Source organism: Equus asinus, chromosome 5 (genome assembly GCF_041296235.1).
Source record: "Equus asinus isolate D_3611 breed Donkey chromosome 5, EquAss-T2T_v2, whole genome shotgun sequence".
NCBI lineage: Eukaryota > Metazoa > Chordata > Mammalia > Perissodactyla > Equidae > Equus > Equus asinus.
The window spans coordinates 63969583-63985082 of NC_091794.1; the positions used below are offsets into that span (position 1 = coordinate 63969583).

General features: G+C 43.6%; 1 long non-coding RNA gene across 1 annotated transcript in view; it reads right to left on the reverse strand.

Moving 5' to 3' along the window:
* Nucleotides 1-14753, reverse strand: part of LOC123285936 (uncharacterized) — a 36231-nt gene extending 21478 nt beyond the window's left edge. The window contains exons 1-3 of the long non-coding RNA XR_011503350.1: nt 14586-14753; nt 2255-2337; nt 1415-1579 (exon numbers count right to left, since the gene is read on the reverse strand). This is a non-coding gene — a long non-coding RNA (uncharacterized lncRNA). The remainder of the gene's footprint in view (nt 1-1414; nt 1580-2254; nt 2338-14585) is intronic.
* Between the last annotated feature and the right edge of the window lie 747 nt (nt 14754-15500).

Genomic DNA, 15500 nt, shown 5'->3' on the forward strand with positions numbered 1-15500 from the left:
TGGGCGGAAGTTAAGAACCACGAAAGGCACATTTCTTCTTCCAGGCTGGGTAGGAAGTTACTGTTGCCCTGTGCTCGGTAGTGGTACCCTAGTGGCTTATGAGAGCGAATTCTACTCCTGAAGTATCAACTGCGGATAGGAGGTAGCTCTCTGGCACGTTGTTTTTCACATTAAATGGAAAGTTTCTGACTCCTGTGCCATCTTTCCATCCACGGTGTGGTCTTTTCTCTGATGTTCGTTGGTTTTGTTTTCTGATAGCTGATATCATTCCTCCTCTTTATCCTATTGAGTCACTTTTCTTTTACTGTCTCTTTACCAAGTCCTTCCACAACCCCCCCTGCCCCATGCTTCCTTTCCCTCACATCATTGCGTGTTTTATTCCCATGGTGGAACTGGCTGCTGCTTCATATAAATTCCCACTCCTCCCATTCTCCCCGTCTCTCTCCAGTCACCCCCATTCACCTGTTATCCTTTTTGTTTCTCTTTCCTGCTGCTTAATGACTTCTCCTGCTGATGAGCTGTGCTCAACATCCTGAGCAGCCTGAAGCACCTGCGAGCCCCTCCCTGGGCGCACTGCTCGCCACGTGCTCCAGCGCAGACGGGGGCCGGGCTCCAGGTGTGCGCACTGCAGGGGGGCTCTGTCATGACGTGCACATCTCAAACGTTCCATCAGTTTTTTGGTTAATGAACCTCTGTGCTTCCCATTTTTATTTCGTTTCTTTTTTTAAGTGGAAGTTTGATACTTTGGAAAATATTTTTCTGTTGGAGACATTTTCAGTGCTTTTTGGAAGCAGAAGCAAACCCAGTGTTTGTTCACGTTACACACCAGAATCAAGTTTTTTTGTTACGACTAACAGTTGGGAGGGTGGAATAATACGAATCACTGATGTTTGTCTAGCACTGTCCTTGTCAATGCGTTCTCAGGCATCAATCGTCCCATTTGAGTCTAAGAGCAACCCTAGCCATTATTCTCATGTTTCTCACTTTAAGTCAAAAACATCTGCGGGCGTTACTGAGGGAGTGCCTCAGAACAACTGTATGTCAGCTAGATGGCAGCTGAGCCGGAGAACACCTCCATAACACGGCTAATGCGAAATTTCCCTTGCTCTTTCCCCACTGGGTTTTCCTCCCCTGGATCAGCAGTTAGAATACAAAGTTTCTAGGAGGCTGGTATCTTTCTTAAACACCCTGAGGTGTTCAGGAAGTTGTTCCTACAATAATTCATCAGACGCCCATACATTGTGTGCTGGGACATTTAGACACATCAATGCCGTCATGAATATACAGGCAATCCACTCTTGACCCTGAAGATGTGCACCTAGAAAAATTGTATGTAGATCAAATTACCGCACGTGAAACCACACTGTAAAACACACCAGGGTAATATGCTATTTAAAGAAATACTGAAGTTTACCTTTGTAAAGAATTCTTTCATGATGCAAATAATCCACATTTTATTTGTAAATTTAGGACTTTAGGCATGAGTTTGTGTGAAGTGAAGGACACATCAATTTTAATGGACTTAAGTAGATGGAGGTCCGAGACACACTTTTCTGAACCACCCAGGGGACGCCAGCAGCTGTTCAGTGAAACAAAGGGACAAATTAGTCCCTCTGGAACAATGGAACTCTGCCATTATTCTTAATATGAGTTGATGTGACTATAGGAGGTCTTTTCCCCTCTCCCATAGTGGTTTTCCCTTTCCCAGTAATTGTTTCCTCAGAGTAAACTTGAGCTTTATATTTGTGAAAAGTGCAAGGCATTCTTTTCTAACAAACCACACGAGCATCAGATACCCTTGAACTAAGTACACAAGCGTACACAAGTGCTCTCTTGCATTTCCTGAGATGAGGTTCAAAATGTTACCTCTAGTCTCTGAACGCTCCTTAAGCAGGCTTTGCAGTTCTTAACTTACGACCTTGGAATCAACTCTAAATTCCCTCAATTCTTTGCTCCCATTTTCAGTTCATGGACAAACAACCACAATGCCCTTGGATTATTTACGTACTCTCTGTTTTCATCCCCTATGCCACATTCCACTTTCAGTAAATAATTTTCTATCTAAATAATAAATAATCACCATCCTTGCTCAGAAAGGTATTTCTAAAACGCTCACTGCTGAGGAAAGTTACACAGGGTTGTCCCCTCTCCAGTGCAGGCGAATGTCCTTCCCAAGGAGCCAACCTCAAGAACTTTAGAGCTATGAGAACTTTAGAGCTACCGTCCTTGAGGAAGTGAGGAACCCACTCATTACCCATAGCTGTGCGCAGAAACGACTGCGGAGAGAGTAAATTTGTCACGGCTGCCAGGATCCTTTGGAGCGATGCTCTCTGATTCCTGTGGAAAATAGATCAAGACAGAGACCTTGAGTGCCCAGATATGAGGAGAGTTTGCTGACTTCATAGAGTTCTAGACCAAGCCTGGAGAGTTCAGTATTGCCTTCGTCCATGCCCGGGATGGACTTCCATGGGGATTTTATAAGTTCCCAACTTGGGGTAACTTCACAAGTTTGCCCCCAATGTCTCCCCTACAAAACGAAACCACGTGGAAGAAGATACGGAAATTATACTAAGAGAGACAAAATTAGTGAACTTGATGCTACAATTGTTGCAATTTATTTATTTATTTTTGAGGAAGATTAGCCCTGAACTAACATCTGCTGCCAATCCTCCTATTTTTGCTGAGGAAGACTGGCCCTGAGCTAACATCTTCCTCCATTTTATATGTGGGATGCCTGCCACAGTGTGGCTTGACAGTGATGCTTAGGTCCACGCCAGGGATCTGAACTGGCGAGCCCCGGGCCACTGAGGCGGAGTGTGGGAACTTAACTACTATGCCACAGGGCAGGCCCCCAATTCCTGCAATTTTTACCTTTTTTCCTAGGACATCTCTCCTCCTCTCTTATTCTGTGACCTCAACCCATCCTTTGGTATTGTAGTTAGACCATGGCCAAAATCCTTCACTCCCCATGCCACACTTCTAAAATCCTGAATTTTAGATTTGATCAAATGTATCGGAAAAGACAAATATTCTTCACCTTTCCCACGGACAGCTGTCTTTGGGAGGGGTGTTGTTTCTACTTGTGTTAGAGATCTTTAGACATGTTTGCTTTAACAGAAAGATTGTAACTCAGTTAGCTGGGAAAGAAAAGTAAAAAAGGATTGCAGCATGCAGATGCTGTTCTTAAGGTAGCGTCGGCCCCCGGCAGCGGGCTGGGGGCGGGGAGCACGCAAGGCTTGAAGGGCCGCTGACGCACCTGCGTTGATCGCTAAATTCCTTTACTGTTCAACTTCCATCTGATTAATATTAATGCTCAAATTATATCTCCACAATTTTCAATATAGAAACTTAGAGGCTACCACAATGTTACTTCAGGAGAACGAGTTATAAGCCATTTTTTTCTTTATTTTTCTCTATTTTTTAAATGTTCCACAAGTAGCATATGCTACCTATATAACTATATATATAATTATACTTATATTTATTTATATTTATATAAAATACTTATATTTATATAGAAATATAGGTAGCATATGCTACCTATATAATTATTTTTTAAAAATTAAAACCTGTGAGAGGAAAAGCAGTAGATCTATATTGCATATCAAAATCTAAATTTCCTCCTTGTCGCATCTCATCATATACACTTCTCTTTAAGTATCATTATTGGATTTCTGCCTCAACAAAGCATTTTCTGCCCCCTGCCTTCCACATCTTCCCCACTCCTTAATATATAACACGCTTATTCTGAACTCCTTTAAGCCACCTGCATTTCTCAGCTGAATCTCAAAATTCACCTTCTTCAAACAATCTTTCTTTATCAGCCCCATCTCAACTCAAAATTCACTTTGCCAAACTTCTGTACTCTGTGCTTACACGTATTTACCCATATGTTGCTTAATAAAATATGAAAATGTTATGAAAGTATAATGCACAAACCAACAAGTGCATGAATCCTAAGTGTACACTAAGAAGACTCTTTACGAAGTGAAATCCAGATCAGGGAACAGAACACCATTAGCAGCCCAGAAGCTCTCATCGTGCCCCATCCAGTTACTTCCACCTCACCTCCACCAAGAGGAGCCACCATCCTGAATTTTCACACCATAGATTATTTTCACTTGTACAGTGTATACTCTTTTATGTCTTGCTTCTTTCATCCAACATTATAATTTTAAGATTACTCCATGTTGTTCCATATAGCAATACTTTGTTCATTTTCATTGCTATATAGTATTTCATTGAACAATTATTCCTATCTGTTTGAATTTTGATGGACATTTGGTTTACTCCCAGTTTGGAGCTATTATGAATAGTGCTGATGGAAGTACTCTCATACATGCCTTTTGCAGAACATAAGAGCATTTTACTCAGGTATTTCTAGGAGTCAAATTGCTGGATTGTATATGTACATAGGCTCAGCTTTAATAGATAATTCCAAATAATTTTCCAAACATACTATGTTGCTTTCAAACTGTCTCAAGCTGGAGCTCCCCGCTGGTCAGTCCTGATTAGGCAGTCAGTGTTGACACCCAGCCTGGTGGATGGCCATGTCACGCCTGACTCCAGTGCTCAGCCTGTGGGTAGTAGCCACCCACTCCTGTCTCTGTGAGTGTGTGTGGGAGTTTCTTCAGGGTGCCTGACTCCCACATCTGAAGGGCTACAAAGCTTACTTCATCTCATCAACCCCGGCTAGTGAAAAGGCGAGTCGTTTTTGTCCTTGTGATGTACTCATAACCAGCCATAAACCCACTGAGAGCAAGAACTTTACACTATTGAAGTTTTCAGAAGTTCTCCTCAACTCATCCACGCCACTTTCCATCTCCCTTAAAGAATCCAGCTTCAGACAGTGATAATATGACAGTGACACCCAACTCAGGACTTCTGCCTCGGGCCTCGGGGCTTCCCTTCCCAGCAGCTCGTTTCCCTAGTTCCTGCCATAGTAGCAACATGGCGGCTCCCCCCTCTCTGCTTCTCCAGGAGAAGGAGAGACAACAAGTGTGGATACGGATACTGTATTTGTTAACCGTCTTACACTGAGGGGCTTCTCCATCTTTTTTGGATTCATAAGTTCTATTGACACTAATAGCCATCAGATGTTTTTATGGAGGACGCAAGTCTCTATATTTTGTAAGGAAAAGCTAATAAAATGCATTTTTTCTTTCCTTCATTTTAAGCTTTAAACAAAGTGGACTAGAAAGTTCCGTTTGATGAAATGACAGCATATAATGTGGTTACAGTAGATGCACGTAACGTACGTTTACCCTCCTCGCACCCTTCATCTGCCTCATGTAATGAGCATCTTACTGTTGAACTGCTCACCAGTGACCTTCACAGCAGGGGAGCCACTTCTCTCATCCGCATCAGGGCCAGCATGGCTCAGAGCTTGCACATCCTATTCTGGTGAAGGAATTCTTATTTACGAAACAAATAGGAAATTTCTCTCCAAAGTCGTACATTTCCGAAAGATTACACGGTATTTAAAGAATAAACCAATTTGCTGTCCTAATACTTTCCTGACTAGCACACGCTGGAATGTGGAATTCATTCAGGTGGGAGGTAGGGCAGCCTTATGGAATTGACACTCTGCTGGACACTGGTCTTGTGACTTCGGACAAGCGCCTTAGCCCCTCGGCATCTCAGTTTCCTCTCAGCGCACAAATGGAATGCTATTTGCCCTACTCTACTTCACACAATGTTAGAAGAAATACAAACAGTTCTGTAATAAACATTTCATGCACATCTGTTTGTATAATAACTATTTATTGAGCCCTAATATGGAGCAGATATTGTTCTAGGTACTAGGGACACTGCAGTAAACAAAACAAACCCAAGTCCTACCTTTACGAACTTCCACTCCACAGATACGCAAATACATACAATGTGCACTACTGAGAAACACCAGGGTGAAAAAAATTAAGTGGAGGAAGGGGATAGAGACTAGAAGAGCTAGGAAGACCTCAGTGAGAAGTTGACATTCAAGTGAAAACTGGAAGGAAATAAAGAAGGAACCGTGGCGACACCTTGAGGAAGAGCATTCCAGGCAGCCTTCCAGTGTAAAGGCCCTGAGGTGCAATGTGCCTGGTGTGTTCCAGGAAAAAGGAGCCCAGCGTGGCTGAAGCAGACTGAGTGAGAGGAAGAACGGTAGCCAATAGCTTCAGAGAGGCAAGCAGGAGCGAGCCCAGAGGGCCGTGTCTCCACGAGCGCAGTGCGAGAGCGTCTTCAGGGCTCAGTGCGAGAGCGTCTTCAGGGCCTGCGCCTCAGGAGTTGTATCGCTGGGTTGTAAGACGTGAGCATCACAATCCTGCTAGTTATTGCCAAGTTGCTCCTAAGTGTACACTTTTACACTTTCATGAGCTTTTATTTGAATTCCTGTTGTTCTACAGCCTTCCAATTCTTGGTATTTTCAGCCTTAGATTTTGGCCATCTGTCAGACATGAAATGCTAGGTATCATAGTCTCAGTGGGTATTTCCTTAACTACTGGTGGGTTTGAAGCTCTTTTGCTCAGTGTATTGGTCACTCCAGTTCTCCCCTTTTATAATCTGTTCATATTCTGATTGTTTACTAAGCCGTTGTTGGTTTCCTGTGGTCATGGGCTGCGTCACACGTTATGACGCTGAGCCCCTGTCAGTTGCACACGCCGCTGCTGTGTCCCCGTGCCTGTGGCTTCTCTACTCTGCTGGGCTCAGTGGTGCTCACTGAGGCCTAGAGGCTCTAAATTTTAATATGTTCAAATTGTTAATCTTTTCCTGTGTGGTTTATGCTTTTTGTCTTGTTAAGAAATTATTTCCTATACACAAGATATTTCCTACCTCTACGGTTTCTTTTAATGATCTAAGATTTTAGGTCTTATGTTTAGGAATTGTATTTCCCTGGAATGGAGTAAGGTAAAGAATTTTTTTTGCTACACGTGACTAACCAACTGTCCCAGTTCCACTTTCTTGGGTTTTTTTTTTTTTTTTTTTTGGTAAGGAAGATTGGCCCTGAGCTAACATCTGTGCCAATCTTGCTCTACTTTGTATGTGGGATGGTGCCACAGTATGCCTTGATGAGTGGTGTGTAGGTCCATGCCAGGGATCCGAACCCACAAACCCCGGCTCTCAAAGCAATGCATGTAAACTTAACCACTCAGCTAGAGGCTGGCCCCTCCTACTTTCTCTTTAGAAATGGCAGTTTTCTAGTTTATTGACTTTCCATATATGTAGGTACCTCTCTGGCTTCTTTAACCCCTCCCATTGGTCAAGCTTTCCTTCCCCACAACAGTACCACATTATCTTAGTTGCTACAGCTTTACAATAAACCTTGAGATATTTATTTGGGGAAATGGCCAACTGCTCTCACCTTATTCTTCTTCAAAATGGTCTTGGCTATTCTTGACCTTTTGCTCTTCCATACAAGCCTTTAAATCATCTTGCCAAGTTCCACGGGAGAGCCTCTCGGAGATGTCATTAGGTTGCATTGCATTCAGAGTATTCACATATTTATGAGACTGAGTTACTTATTACAAGCGCAGCATACCTTTTTGTTTTCTTAGGGTTTTTTTTTTTAATGTCATTCATTAAGGTTCATAACTTTTGCCGTATACTTTGCACACATCTTTTGTTAGATTTATTCTTCAGAGCCATTTTTGCTGTTGATTATAAATGGTGCTTCTTTTTGTATTTTTGTATTTTGTCACTGTTCCTGGTGAATAAGAAATGCAACTTTTTTACATTGGTCTAATATCCAGTAAGCCTGCTAAACTCTCTTATTAATTCTAATAATTTTACTAAGATGCTGTTGGGTTTTCTATGTAGAAAATTGTATCACTTGAGAATAAGAACACCTTTATTTCTTCCTTTGTGGTTCATGTACATTCTGTTTCTTCGTCTCATTCTAATCCATTGACTGGGCCCTCAGAACAATCTTGAAGTGGAGATAGAGGATCTTTTGTTTCCTTGTTAATTTTTTTCCTTTTTTTTTTTTTCTGAGGAAGATTAGCCCTGAGCTAACTGCTGCCAATCCTCCTCCTTTTGCTGAGGAAGACTGGCCCTGAGCTAATATCTGTGCCCATCTTCCTCTACTTTATACGCGGGATGCCTACCACAGCATGGCGTGCCAAGGGGTGCCATGTCCCCACCCGGGATCCAAACTGGTGAGCCCCAGGCCACCAAAACGGAACATGTGAACTTAACCACTGAGCCAGTGGGCTGGCCCCAGTATTTGCTTATATTTAACCTCATGTTTTCCAATTCCTCTGTTCATTAGTCCTCCCTATGCCTCTGTTTGTTCTTCTAGAATCAATGTAATTTTTCAGAGAGTACATTCTTCGTGAGTTCATTCAGTGATTGCCTCACAGACTTTTTCACCACAAAGCGACTATCACATTGTCTCTCTTGAATGACAGGTTGACAGGTGCTTTCTCAGCACTCAGCTCCCGTGTCTGCTGTGGAGGGTTCTGCTGTTAATCTAACTGCTGTCCTTTGAAACAACCCGTCTTTGCTCCCGCTGTTCCTGTGATCTTTCCGTTTGTCTTTTACGTTCTGCAGACGCACAGTAATGTGTCCACACGTGGACTCGGTGCTATTTATCTGCTTGGGGTTTGTAGTGGTTCCTGATTCTGATTGTCCAGTTTGTCTGTCAGTTCTGCAAAATATCAGTCAGTATCTCTTTGAGTTTTCATTCTCCTCCCTTCTGTTTTCTCCACCTGACATTCCAGTTAGAGACTTTGTTACCTCCTTTTGCCTGGAGACAGGGTTTTTTAGTCTACTCTTTTGCTGAAGTGTGATCCTTCTGTAATCCTGGCTGTGTGAAAGGGCCTCAGTGTCAACTCCTCATTTCAGGTGGGCCCCAGGCTGTGCCTCCGTCTCCCTGCCTACCCCTCTCTGCGTCCACCTGTCGGAGCACACGCGCTCACTGACTGGCAGCGGCGCCTCCTCTGGGAGCAGCTGCAGCCCCCACCACTTCCCGCTCTATCTCTGGCTGTGCCCGGGGCTCCCCTCACATTCCCGAGACCTCGGGAGCACGTCTGAGAAGAGATCTCTTGCATTTTATCCATCTTGTCTAGGTGTTTTGTAGTTGAAACATACACGTGCAAAATCTAGATTACTGCATCACCAAAAACAAAACTCTAGCTTGTTTTTTGCTTTTCGTGTTTTTTTTTGTGGGGAAGGTTCTCCCTGAGCTAACATCTTCTTCTGTTAGTATGTGGGATGCTGCCACAGCGTGGCTTGATGAGCAGAGTGTAGGCCCAGGCCCAGGATCTGAACCTGCAAACCCCAGGCCACCCAAGCACAGCACACAGTCTTAACCACTATGTCACCGGGCTGGCCCCTAATTTTTTCATTATAATTTTAAAATTCCTCAGCCCTTTCAATTGCCTTGGTCACATGATTAAATAACAAAACTGTCATGATTCCAAAGCACTTCTCAGGCATTACAAAATGTTACAGAACTTGTTCGCCCTACTGTCAGCTAAGGATTTATTTCCCAAGTCCTTCTCCCATCAACCAAGGGAGAAAAAACAGATGCATTAGCAGGCATAGGGTGAAGTGTGAGCCCTGTCGGTTTACACTCTGCTCCTTCTCTTACCCAGTTGCTGACATTTCCCTGAAGGTTTAAATGATGTTCATTTTGTCAAATAATTTCACTAACATTTCTGAGCGCCCAAGTTCACTGTGCTCAGTTTGCCGGGGAAGCACCCATCTCAAAGTGTGAAAGGCATCAAATTCCTGAGAAAAGACACTGGTTGCTCTAAGGAGCTTGGAAAGAGTACAACTCCCTGAGCCTTCACCGTGTTGACACTTCCCTTTCTCGTGTGTGAATGGGCAGTCTGGCTGGCACGAGGAGCCTCTCCCTCAGGCTCTTGGGAGCACCCACCGCCGCATCCTGGGAGACCGCGGGATGCGCCCTGCTGCGTTCTCACCCGCGGCTGCAGGTGTCCTCAGGGTGTCAAACCACTTTCCGAACAGACTCACTCACTCTTCCACCTCGAAGGCAGCTGGCGGGGAGGCCAGACCTCCCCCTGTGCAGGTGATCACCCTGATAGCGGGGCTTCACTGTGAAGGACGGAGGGTCAGCAGAATCGCCACAGAAAACCCTCGGTTTGCCCAACAACAGTTAAAATTTTGCAAAAAAATCACCAGAACATACTGATCATTTGAGAAAGAGGTGATTAAAACAAAATATTTAAGCAACTTTTCACATGGATAATTCCAAAAAAAAAAGTTTTAGCCAATGTCTAGAGCAGCGCTTCTCAAAATTTACTGAGCACAGAAATCACCCAGGGTTCTTGTTCAAAATGAACATTCTGCCTCCGTAGATGGGTTGGGGGAGGGGCAGCTGAGATTTTATCTACAGACTCGTGAGCGAGCCGCACTTTGAGAGACAAGGCCCTAAAGGACTGAGGCCAATGGCACTGTCCACTAGCCACCAGCCGCAGGTACTGACTGAGCGCTTGAAATGCGGCTAATCCAAATCCAGATGCGGTATAACTATACACACACGCTGAATTCTGATGGCTTAGTAAGCAAAAAGTATACAAAGTGTCAGTAATTTTTTATTTTGATTACATATTGAAATAATATTTTGGACCTATTGAGTGAACTAAAATATATTATTAAAACTAATCTCACCTTTTCTTTTTTACTTTATTTAATATGACTACTAGAAAATTCTGAATGTCACATGTGGCTCACGTTTGTGGCTCACACCATTTCTGTATTCGTTTCCTGTTGCTGCTTTAACAAATTATCACAAATTTAGCATCTTAAAACAGAACGGCGGCGCCAGCGGGCAGTTCTGGAGGCCGCGGTCCTGGGCGCGGAGCAGCCTAGGCCCGAGGAAGGGTTCACGTCCTCGCCTTTTCCAGCTTCGAAGGCCACATGCACTCTTGGCTGATGGCCCCTTCTTCAGAGCCAGCGGCACGGCACCTTCAAATATCTTTCTCCGTGTCCCTCCCTTCTCCCCGCCACCCCACACACAGCTTCTGCTTCTGTGGTCGCATCGCTTCTCATTTCTGGTTCCCCTACCTCCTGGGTGTAAGGACCCTCGTGATGACATTGGGCCCACCTAGATAATCCAGGATAATCTCCCATCAAGAGATCCTTAACTTTATCGTCTCTGCAAAGTTCCTTTTGCCACATAAAATGACCCATTGACACGTTCCAGGGATAAGGACGCACAGCATCTTGTGGGTGGCGGGGGTGGGGAGACATCATTTAGTCTACCACATTTCCATGGACAGCACTGACTCACACAATTCATCAGTTTTACATTAAATGATAGCCAATTATGTGCCTTTATCACTAGACAAATGGAGTCAGGAATATAAAATAAAGCATTTTATTATTTCGGTATCACAATGCTAAACATTAGTTTAACACACCTAAATTTGCTTTTAAGTAGAGTACTTCTGATTTCAGCATAAATTCAGTGTCATCTAAGCAGGTATTGTGGTTGTAAATATTGGCAAAAAATCCAGATTCCTGGATTCTCCTTGTAATTCAAGCTATTTTCTTGGCCCTCAGTTAATTCCCTGTTAACTGACACTTAAGGAGTAATGAATATAAAGAATTAATGAATGTAAAGGATAAAGTCTGGGTCGATGAGTTAAAATCCAGTTATAGCATAATATGTCTGAAAGACTTAGAGTACCTTTGGGGCCTGATTCACCTGGTAAATTATTCATAACTGTATCAGCAAGCATGGGGGCCGGGGCACTGCGACATGCAGAGCATCACGGGAAGACTCTGATGTGTGTGGACCCTAGGAGCTCCCATCATGCAGGGAAATGGACAAGAGCGCCAATGGCAGACATTCCGAAGAGGAAACGAAACACGTCAGCTGCATAGTGGTGATCACAAGGATGGCAGAGGAAGGAAGAGGCGCGGCCTGGTGAGGTCCTCTCAGCTCAACACGATCAGGGAAAGCTCCCTGGAAGAAGGAGAACATGACCCGGCTCTTTGAGAATAGACACAAATCCGGATCCCTTAAGTGTTGGTTCCAAACAATTATTACTCTTCTATTTTGTTTGAGGCACATTTTTAAATACTAGGATTGATCACTTTGAGTTTTTCCCTGTTTTTCCCCCCTCATTTCTTAAACATTAATCTTGGAGGTTAGATCAATGGAGGAAATGAAGGACACAGAAAATGAGGGCAAGAGAAAAAAAGAAGAAATGGAAATTATTGCAGTTTTTCTCCCACACACAACACAATTAACACGTGCTTAGATTTGAGGAATACAATCATAAACTAGCTTCTCAAAATCACAGAAACTGGCTGATGTTCAGTATATTGAAGGCACATAGTCTAACTTGTCATACATTTCAAAACATTTAAGATTCTGCTGTTGTCTAAAAACACACCACTCTTGCAACAAATTCCCATATTCATAAATTTTGCATAGATCCAAATTACCCTCCTATCTATGTGCTCATCCATCCATCTATAAATAGCAGCTTTATCCCAAGGGCTGTATCAGGATTCCCATCTGAGGACCTGGGCCTCCAAGGGCCCATTTTGTCACGCTTACCCTTTCCTCTAATTGCAACTGGAAATCCTGGACATTGTAGATGCGAACATCAGAGGACACAAAAAGTGGAGTAAAGAAGGCAGAATGCTGGGGACCTCGGGACCCACTCAACAACAGTGCTGAGTTTCTTGGGGTTTCTTTTTGCTTCATATGTCCCAGTCTGGGAGCTGAAGAAGCCAGCAACCCGGAAACACCAACAGGTGAGGCAAATAAGAAAGCCCTCACCAAAGGCTTGCTCTCTCAGCCAAAGGGACAGCAAGAGAAGCCTAGTGAGGCAGGAAGCTTTCGGATGACAGCTCTACTCCAGCTGGACACTACTGAAAACACTGTGACCCCAGGCCCACCCTCCCAGCACAGACTGAGGGCGGAGCCCGGACGGCACCCTCTCAAGGCTGTACCAGGAGCCCTGTACACTGAGCCCAGTGCAGAAGAGGAGGCCCAGGCAGGTGCTGGGCTTCTGTCCCTGCTCGCGAGCTACGGTGATGAAGACTGTGGAACTGGCAGAGGGACAGACACATAACTCAGTGAATATGAATCGACAATTCCCGCAAAACGAAAGGTTTAACTTTAACAAAATTATCGTGCTACGACCAACTTACTCAGATAGTGTTTATTTATTCTTTCCTTCTTATGAAAAACATTACTGAGGAGCTGAGGCGTTTTCTCCCTATATACAATCTTCACACGTTGAGAAATCATTGTTTTATATATGTAAATTAAAACTGAATTGTGGGTCATATTTATGTAACACTTAGCCTTATGTTTTCAAATATTTTGAGTATGATTTGTGAAGTCGAAATCCAGACGCAAAGCCAAAATTCAGTCAACGGTCTAGATAGTTTTAATTAGACTAGATTATCTAGATAATTTTGCAATACGACCAAATAAGAACAATTTGTAAGTTCAGAAATAAGGGTTTTATTTATTTGTAGTTGTTTTCCGAAAAGTAATCACAGACTAGCTTAAGTGAGACCCTGAGTCTGAATTATCTGTGTCAACAAATAATAAGATTGAGATGGTCAGGGCTACATTTGAAAGTGTACGTATAAGATATATGGCACACTCTTTTATTTTCTTTTAAGAAAAAAAGCATACTCTCAAAACTCAGCCATTATTCTTAACTCTTGGGAACTTTAATCCAAGACAGCTCCCTAAATGCAAATTAGCATTAATTGCTGGTAATCGTTCTTCTCTGATACAGGGGCCTATATTCAGTTTTAATCAGTAAGCACGCCATCCAACTGGTTAACTTAGTTTTTACTTTTAACACAATATTTCATGGATATGTAAATAGTTAATTCATTTAAAAGTTGTGCATCCTTCAGCAACATTTCTACAACCGTGTAACTTTTGACCTTCATTTATAGATATTACTAATACCAGACAAGTGTGCAGTCGGATTAAAAACACACTTACAGGAGCCAGCACTTACCCTCCAGCAACCCCTTAACTGAATCGCTGTGCAGGTTTTCCGGGAGTGTGGTGACTTTCTCAAGGTCACCGGGCAATGAAACTCAGCCAGACTCTAACCCACATATCGCAGCCCCCAGCCAAGCAAATTTTCCGTCACCAAACTGACATCTTGCAGGTGAATATTTCAAACCCATAAAGTAGATCCATTGATTGAATAACGCTTTCATTAGGAATTGATACTCCTCTGGCAATACCTTCTCAAAAGATGAATTTTTTTTTTTTTGAGGAAGACTGGCCCTGAGCTCACATCTGTGCCCATCTTCCTCTACTTTATATGTGGGACGCCTGTCACAGCATGGCTTGCCAAGCAGTGCATAGGTCCATGGCTGGGATCTGAACTGGTGAACCCCAGGCTGCCAAAGTGGAGCATGTACACCTAACTGCTATGCCACCAGGCCAGCCCCAAAAGATGAATGTTCTTAAAAGCACTGCTCCAGTATTGAGGAGCACAACATTAGGGGAACATTACGGACGTTCATCTGAGAGGCGGGCTTCGCTGAATGAATGGTATACAGTTGCTTTGACTTCGCCTGGAAAAGGAGAGCTATCTCCGAACCCAAAGCTCAAGAGACCAGGGAAGATGCAGAGGAATGCATACCTGGAAATGGCCTGGTAACTCTCCAGACTGTGGGACGCTGCTGTGTAATGCAGTGTGATCTCCCAAAGGCCTGGTGCTCCTCGTCAGCCGCACTCAGAAATCAGCGTCTCCAAGGTGACCACCGCTTCCAGCTGCAGAGGCTTCTCCAGGGCAGGAACACAAGCGTCTGCCAGAAGGAGATTATGACGTTCGTTTTGTGCGTGTTTTAATCATTCCCCAGTTGTCCTCTCGCCCATTGGAGCACAGCTACGTCCTCATTACTTGCATTCTCAACGTGCCAATTACCTCTTTACTCCCCTGCTGAGTACCTCTTCTCTAAGGCGTCCCAATAATGCATAATCGCCCAGGTCCAGCCTGCAGATCAAACTCCAGTGTAATCTGCAAACCCAAGTAAATACAAAGCAGCTTGCACAGAATTCAGACCTCACCTGGTGACTAAGTTATCTGGTTCTAGCTTTCCCATTTTCCCATTTTCCCATTTTCCACCTAATGTTCTCCCCACTGTCTCTTCACAACAAATATTTGCCAAGTCATTTTGTTTTTTCAAGTGCTACTTCAGCTTCTCTTTAAAAACAGTCACAAAAATCTTTTATTATTTAGAAATCTAGGGGATGTGTCGCCTCCTTGTCCTTAACTTCTGAGTACCATGCTGGCGAGCAGACACCATGGCACTCTAGGTCTTAACTCTGCCCCTCCCGAGACACAAGCAGCCAGGTGCCGTTCCAGAAGGCAATGAGTCGAGCCAATTCTGTACCCTATGGAAAGGCTTTTAGTACTTCTTAACATTATCTTTGTAAGAGGCTCAAATTTATGTTTGTAACAAAGTATTCCACAAATTCTTATTCAGTGACTAGAATAAAATGTGAGTATAGCAAGGCTAAAGAGCCACCACGTGTCTGAGAAGCTAAATCAGAA